At 40.6% G+C, this 5,952-nt stretch overlaps 1 non-coding gene across 1 annotated transcript; it reads left to right on the plus strand.

The window, feature by feature from the left end:
- Positions 1 to 5,131: 5,131 nt before the first annotated feature.
- On the plus strand, positions 5,132 to 5,239 carry LOC112746666 (small nucleolar RNA R71). Its single transcript, XR_003174537.1, has one exon. It is a non-coding gene; the product is annotated as a small nucleolar RNA R71 (small nucleolar RNA).
- Positions 5,240 to 5,952: the final 713 nt, after the last annotated feature.

Genomic DNA, 5,952 nt, shown 5'->3' on the forward strand with positions numbered 1-5,952 from the left:
GAGTTTGAAGTTCGTCACAGTCATTCAATCCCAGAGTCCTACTCGGAATACCACAGACAAGGTTTAGACTTTCCGGACTCTCATGAATGCCGCCATCAATCTAGCTTATACCACGAAGATTCTGATTAAGAGATCCAAGAGATACTCATTCAATCTAAGGTAGAACGGAAGTGGTTGTCAGGCACGCGTTCATAGGGAATGATGATGATTGTCACGTTCATCACATTCAGGTTGAAGTGCGAATGAATATCTTAGAAGCGGAATAAGTTGAATTGAATAGAAAAACAGTAGTACTTTGCATTAATCTTTGAGGAACAGCAGAGCTCCACACCTTAATCTATGGAGTACAGAAACTCTACCGTTGAAAATACATAAGTGAAAGGTCCAGGCATGGCCAAATGCCAGCCCCCAAAACGAGATCACAGGATCAAAAATACAATCCAGGATGTCTAATACAATAGTAAAAAGTCCTATTTATACTAAACTAGTTACTAGGGTTTACAAAAGTAAGTAATTGATGCATAAATCCACTTTCGGGGCCCACTTGGTGTGTGCTTGGGCTGAGCTTGAATGTTACACGTGCAGAGGTCATTCTTGGAGTTGAACGCCAGTTTGTAACGTATTTCTGGCGTTCAACTCTGGTTTGTGACTTGTTTCTGGCGTTTAACTCCAGACAGCAGCGTAGAACTGGCGTTCAACGCCCTTTTATGTCGTCTAAACTTGGCCAAAGTATGGACTATTACATATTACTGGAAAGTCCTGGATGTCTACTTTCCAACGCAATTGGAAGCGCGCCATTATGAGTTCTGTAGCTCCAGAAAATCTATTTTGAGTGTAGGGAGGTCAGAATCCAACAGCATCAGCAGTCCTTCTTCAACCTCTGAATCTGATTTTTGCTCAAGTCCCTCAATTTCAGCCAGAAAATACCTGAAATCACAGAAAAATACACAAACTCATAGTAAAGTCCAAAAATGTGAATTTAACATAAAAACTAATGAAAACATCCCTAAAAGTAACTAGATCCTACTAAAAACATACTAAAAATAATGCCAAAAAGCGTATAAATTATCCGCTCATCACAACACCAAACTTAAATTGTTGCTTGTCCCCAAGCAACTGAAAATCAAATAGGATAAAAAGAAGAGAATATACTATAAATTCCAAACTATCAATGAAACATAGCTCCAATCAAATGAGCGGGACTTGTAGCTTTTTGCCTCTTGAATAGTTTTGGCATCTATAGGAACTCAGAGTTCAGATAATGTTATTGATTCTCCTAGTTCAGTATGATGATTCTTGAACACAGCTATTTTATGAGTCTTGGCCGTGGCCCTAAGCACTTTGTTTTCCAGTATTACCACCGGATACATAAATGCCACAGACACATAATTGGGTGAACCTTTTCAGATTGTGACTCAGCTTTGCTAAAGTCCCCAATTAGAGGTGTCCAGGGTTATTAAGCACACTCTTCTTTTGCTTTGGACCTTGACTTTAACCGCTCAGTCTCAAGTTTTCACTTGACACCTACACGCCACAAGCACATGGTTAGGGACAGCTTGGTTAGCCACTTAGGCCAGGATTTTATTCCTTTAGGCCCTCCTATCCACTGATGCTCAAAGCCTTGGGATCCTTTTTATTACCCTTGCCTTTTGGTTTTAAGGGCTATTGGCTTTTTGCTCTTGCCTTTTGGTTTTAAGAGCTTTTGGCTTTTTCTGCTTGCTTTTTCTCTTTTTTTTTTCATTTTTTTTCGCCATTTTTTTCTTCTGCAAGCTTTGTTCTTTGCTGCTTTTTCTTGCTTCAAGAATCATTTTTATGATTTTTCAGATTATCAAATAACATGTCTCCTTGTCATCATTCTTTCAAGAGCCAACATATTTAATATTCATAAACAACAACTTCAAAAGACATATGCACTGTTCAAGCATTCATTCAGAAAACAAAAAGTATTGTCACCACATCAATATAATTAAACTAAGTTCATGGATAAATTTGAAACTCATGTACTTCTTGTTCTTTTGAATTAAAACATTTTTCATTTAAGAGAGGTGATGGATTCATAGGACATTCATAACTTTAAGACAAAGTTACTAAATACTAATGATCATGTAATGAAGACACAAACATGGATAAGCACTTAACATGGAGAAAATGAAAAACAGAGAATGTAAGAACAAGGAATGAGTCCACCTTAGTGATGGTGGCGTTTCCTTCTTGAGGACCCAATGATGTCCTTGAGCTCTTCTATGTCTCTTCCTTGTCTTTGTTGCTCCTCCCTCATTGCTTTTTGATCTTCTCTAATTTCATGAAGGATGATGGAGTGCTCTTGATGTTCCACCCTTAATTGTCCCATGTTGGAACTTAATTCTCCTAGGGAGGTATTGATTTGCTCCCAAAAATTCTGTGGAGGAAAGTATCCCTTGAGGTATCTCAGGGGTTTCATGATGATGAGCTTCTTCATGTGCCTGTTGAGATCCATGAATGTGCTCTCTTGTTTGCTCCATCCTTTTCTTAGTGATGGGCTTGTGAGATGAATCTTTCCATCTCCCATGGCTCAGAGGTGGAAGCAATTGTCTTCCCTTTTCTCTTTCTTAAGGTTTCTCTGGCCTTAGGTGCCATTAATGGTTATGGAAAAACAAAAAAAGCTATGCTTTTACCACACCAAACTTAGAATGTTGCTCGCCCTCGAGCAAAAGAAGAAAGAATAGAAGAAGAAGAAGAAGATATGGGGGAGATGGAGGGATGTGTGTATTCAACCATATGGGTGGGATTGGGTGGGTGTATGGATGTGAGTGGTGAAGTGGTGATAGGGAAGAGAGATTGAGGTGATTAGTGAAGAGTTTTAGGGAAGAGTGTTTATGGGATTGTGTGAAAGAGGGGTAGGAAGAAGTGAGTGGAGGTAGGTGGGGATCCTGTGGGTCCACAGATCCTGAGGTGATCCTGTGGTGTCCACAGATCCTGAGGTGTTCAAGGATTTACAACCTTGCACCAAATTAGGCATGCAAAATGCCCTTGCACACAACTCTGGGCGTTCAGCACCAGATTGGTGCTTGTTCTGGGCGTTGAACGCCAGAACCATGCTTGTTCTGCGCGTTCAGCGCCAGCTCTTCTCCAGGGTGCAATTCTGGCGTTCAAACGCCCAGATGCTGCCCATTTTGGGCGTTCAGCGCCAGAACCATGCTCTGTTATGGCGTTGAACGCCAGCCAGATGCTTCTTACTGGCGTTTAAACGCCAGTAAGGTCTTCCTCCAGGGTGTGATCTTTCTTCTGCTGTTTTTTATTCCGTTTTCAATTTTTATATTTATTTTGTGACTCCACATGATCAGGAACCTAATAAAACATGAAAGAACAAGAAAAATAAAATTAGATAAATAAAAATTGGGTTGCCTCCCAACAAGCGCTTCTTTAATGTCAATAGCTTGACAGTGGGCTCTCATGGAGCCTCACAGATGTTCAGAGCATTGTTGAGACTTCCCAAAACTAAACTTAGAGTTTGGATATGGGAGTTCAACACCAAACTTAAAGTTTGGTTGTGGCCTCCCAACACCAAACTTAGAGTTTGACTGTGGGGGCTCTAGTTGACTCTGTTTTGAGAGAAGCTTACTGTGCCTCTTTTCCATGTTTACAGAAGGATGTCCTTGAGTTTTAAACTCAAGGGAGTCCTCATTGAATTGAAGGACTAGTTCACCTCTGTTAACATCAATCATAGCTCTTGCTGTGGCTAGGAAGGGTCTTCCAAGGATGATGGATTCATCATCATTCTTCCCAGTATCCAGGACTATGAAATCAGCAGGGATGTAAAGGCCTTCAACCTTTACCAACACGTCCTCTACTTGTCCATAAGCCTGTTTTCTTGAATTGTCTGCCATCTCTAATGAGATTTTAGCAGCTTGCACCCCAAAGATTCCCAGTTTCTCTATTACAGAGAGGGGCATGAGGTTTATCCCTGACCCAAGGTCACATAGAGCCTTCTCAAAGGTCATGGTGCCTATGGTACAAGGTATTAAGAACTTTCCAGGATCCTGTTTCTTCTGAGGCAATGTCAATTGATCCAGATCACTCAGTTCATTAGTGAACAAGGGAGGTTCATCTTCCCAAGTCTCAATACCAAATAATTTGGCATTCAGCTTCATGATTGCACCAAGGTACTTGGTAACTTGCTCCTCAGTAACATCCTCATTCTCTTCAGAAGATGAATACTCGTCAGAGCTCATGAAGGGCATAAGGAGGTTCAATGGAATCTCTATGGTCTCTAGATGAGTCTCAGATTCTTTTGGTTCCTCAAAGGGAAACTCCTCATTGATCACTGGACGTCCCAAGAGGTCTTCCTCACTGGGATTCACGTCCTCTCCTTCCTTTATAGGTTTGGCCATGGTGATCATTTCAATGGCCTTGCACTCTCCTTTTGGATTTTCTTCTGTATTGCTTGGGAGAGTACTAGGAGGGATTTCAGTGACTCTTTTACTCAGCTGGCCCACTTGTGCTTCCAAATTTCTAATGGAGGACCTTGTTTCATTCATGAAACTCACAGTGGCCTTAGATAGATCAGAGACTAAGTTTGCTAAATTAGAAGTATTTTTTGTTCAGAGTTCTCTGTCTGTTGCTGAGTGGATGATGGAAAAGGCTTGCTATTGCTAAACCTGTTTCTTCCACCATTATTAAAGCCTTGTTGAGGCTTTTGATCCTTCCATGAGAGATTTGGGTGATTTCTCCATGAGGGGTTATAGGTGTTTCCATAAGGTTCACCCATATAATTTACCTATGCTATTGCAGGGTTCTTAGGATCATAAGGTTCTTCTTCAGAAGCTGCCTCTTGAGTACTGTTGGATGCAGCTTGCATTCCATTCAGACTCTGAGAAATCATATTGACTTGCTGAGTCAATATTTTATTCTGAGCCAATATGACATTCAGAGTATCAATTTTAAGAACTCCCTTCTTCATAGGCGTCCCCTTACTCACAGGATTCCTCTCAGAAGTGTACATGAACTGGTTATTAGCAACCATGTCAATGAGTTCTTGAGCTTCTGCAGGCATTTTCTTTAAGTGAATGGATCCACCTGTAGAGGTATCCAATGACATTTTAGCTAATTCAGACAGACCATCATAGAATATGTCCGGGATGGTCCATTCTGAAAGCATGTCAGAAGGACACTTTTTGGTCAGTTCTTTGTATCTCTCCCAAGCTTCATAGAGGGATTCACCTTCTTTCTGTCTGAAGGTCTGAACATCCACTCTAAGCTTACTCAGCTTTTGAGGAGGAAAGAACTTGGCTAAGAAAGCCTTGACCAGCTTATCCCAAGAGTTCAGGCTATCCTTAGGTTGAGAATCCAACCATATTCTAGCTCTGTCTCTCACAGCAAAAGGGAAAAGCATGAGCCTGTAGACTTTAGGATCTACTCCATTAGTCTTAACAGTATCACATATCTGCAAGAATTCAGTTAAGAAATGAAAAGGATCTTCAGATGGAAGTCCATGAAACTTGCAGTTCTGCTGCATCAGAGAAACTAATTGAGGTTTCAGCTCAAAATTGTTTGCTCCAATGGCAGGAATGGAGATGCTTCTTCCATGTAAATTGGAATTAGGTGCAGTAAAGTCACCAAGCATCCTCCTTGCATTATTATTATTTTTGGCTGCCATCTCCTCTTCCTGTTCGAAAATTTCTGAAAGGTGCTTGCTGGATTGTTGTAATTTAGCTTCTCTTAGTTTTCTCATCAGAGTCCTTTCAGGTTCTGGATCTGCTTCAACAAGAATGTTCTTGTCCTTGCTCCTGCTCATATGAAAAAGAGGGATAGAAAAATAGTAATAATAGGGGTCCTTTTTACCTCAGTATAGAGGTCCCTGTGTGAGTAGAAGAAAAGAAGAAGACGAGAGAGAAAGAGAATTTTCGAAAATAATTTTTGAAAAAGAGTTAGCGATTTTGAAAATTGTTTTTGAAAAAGGTTAGTAATTTTCGA

This window comes from Arachis hypogaea, chromosome 14 (genome assembly GCF_003086295.3).
Source record: "Arachis hypogaea cultivar Tifrunner chromosome 14, arahy.Tifrunner.gnm2.J5K5, whole genome shotgun sequence".
Classification (NCBI taxonomy): Eukaryota; Viridiplantae; Streptophyta; class Magnoliopsida; order Fabales; family Fabaceae; genus Arachis; species Arachis hypogaea.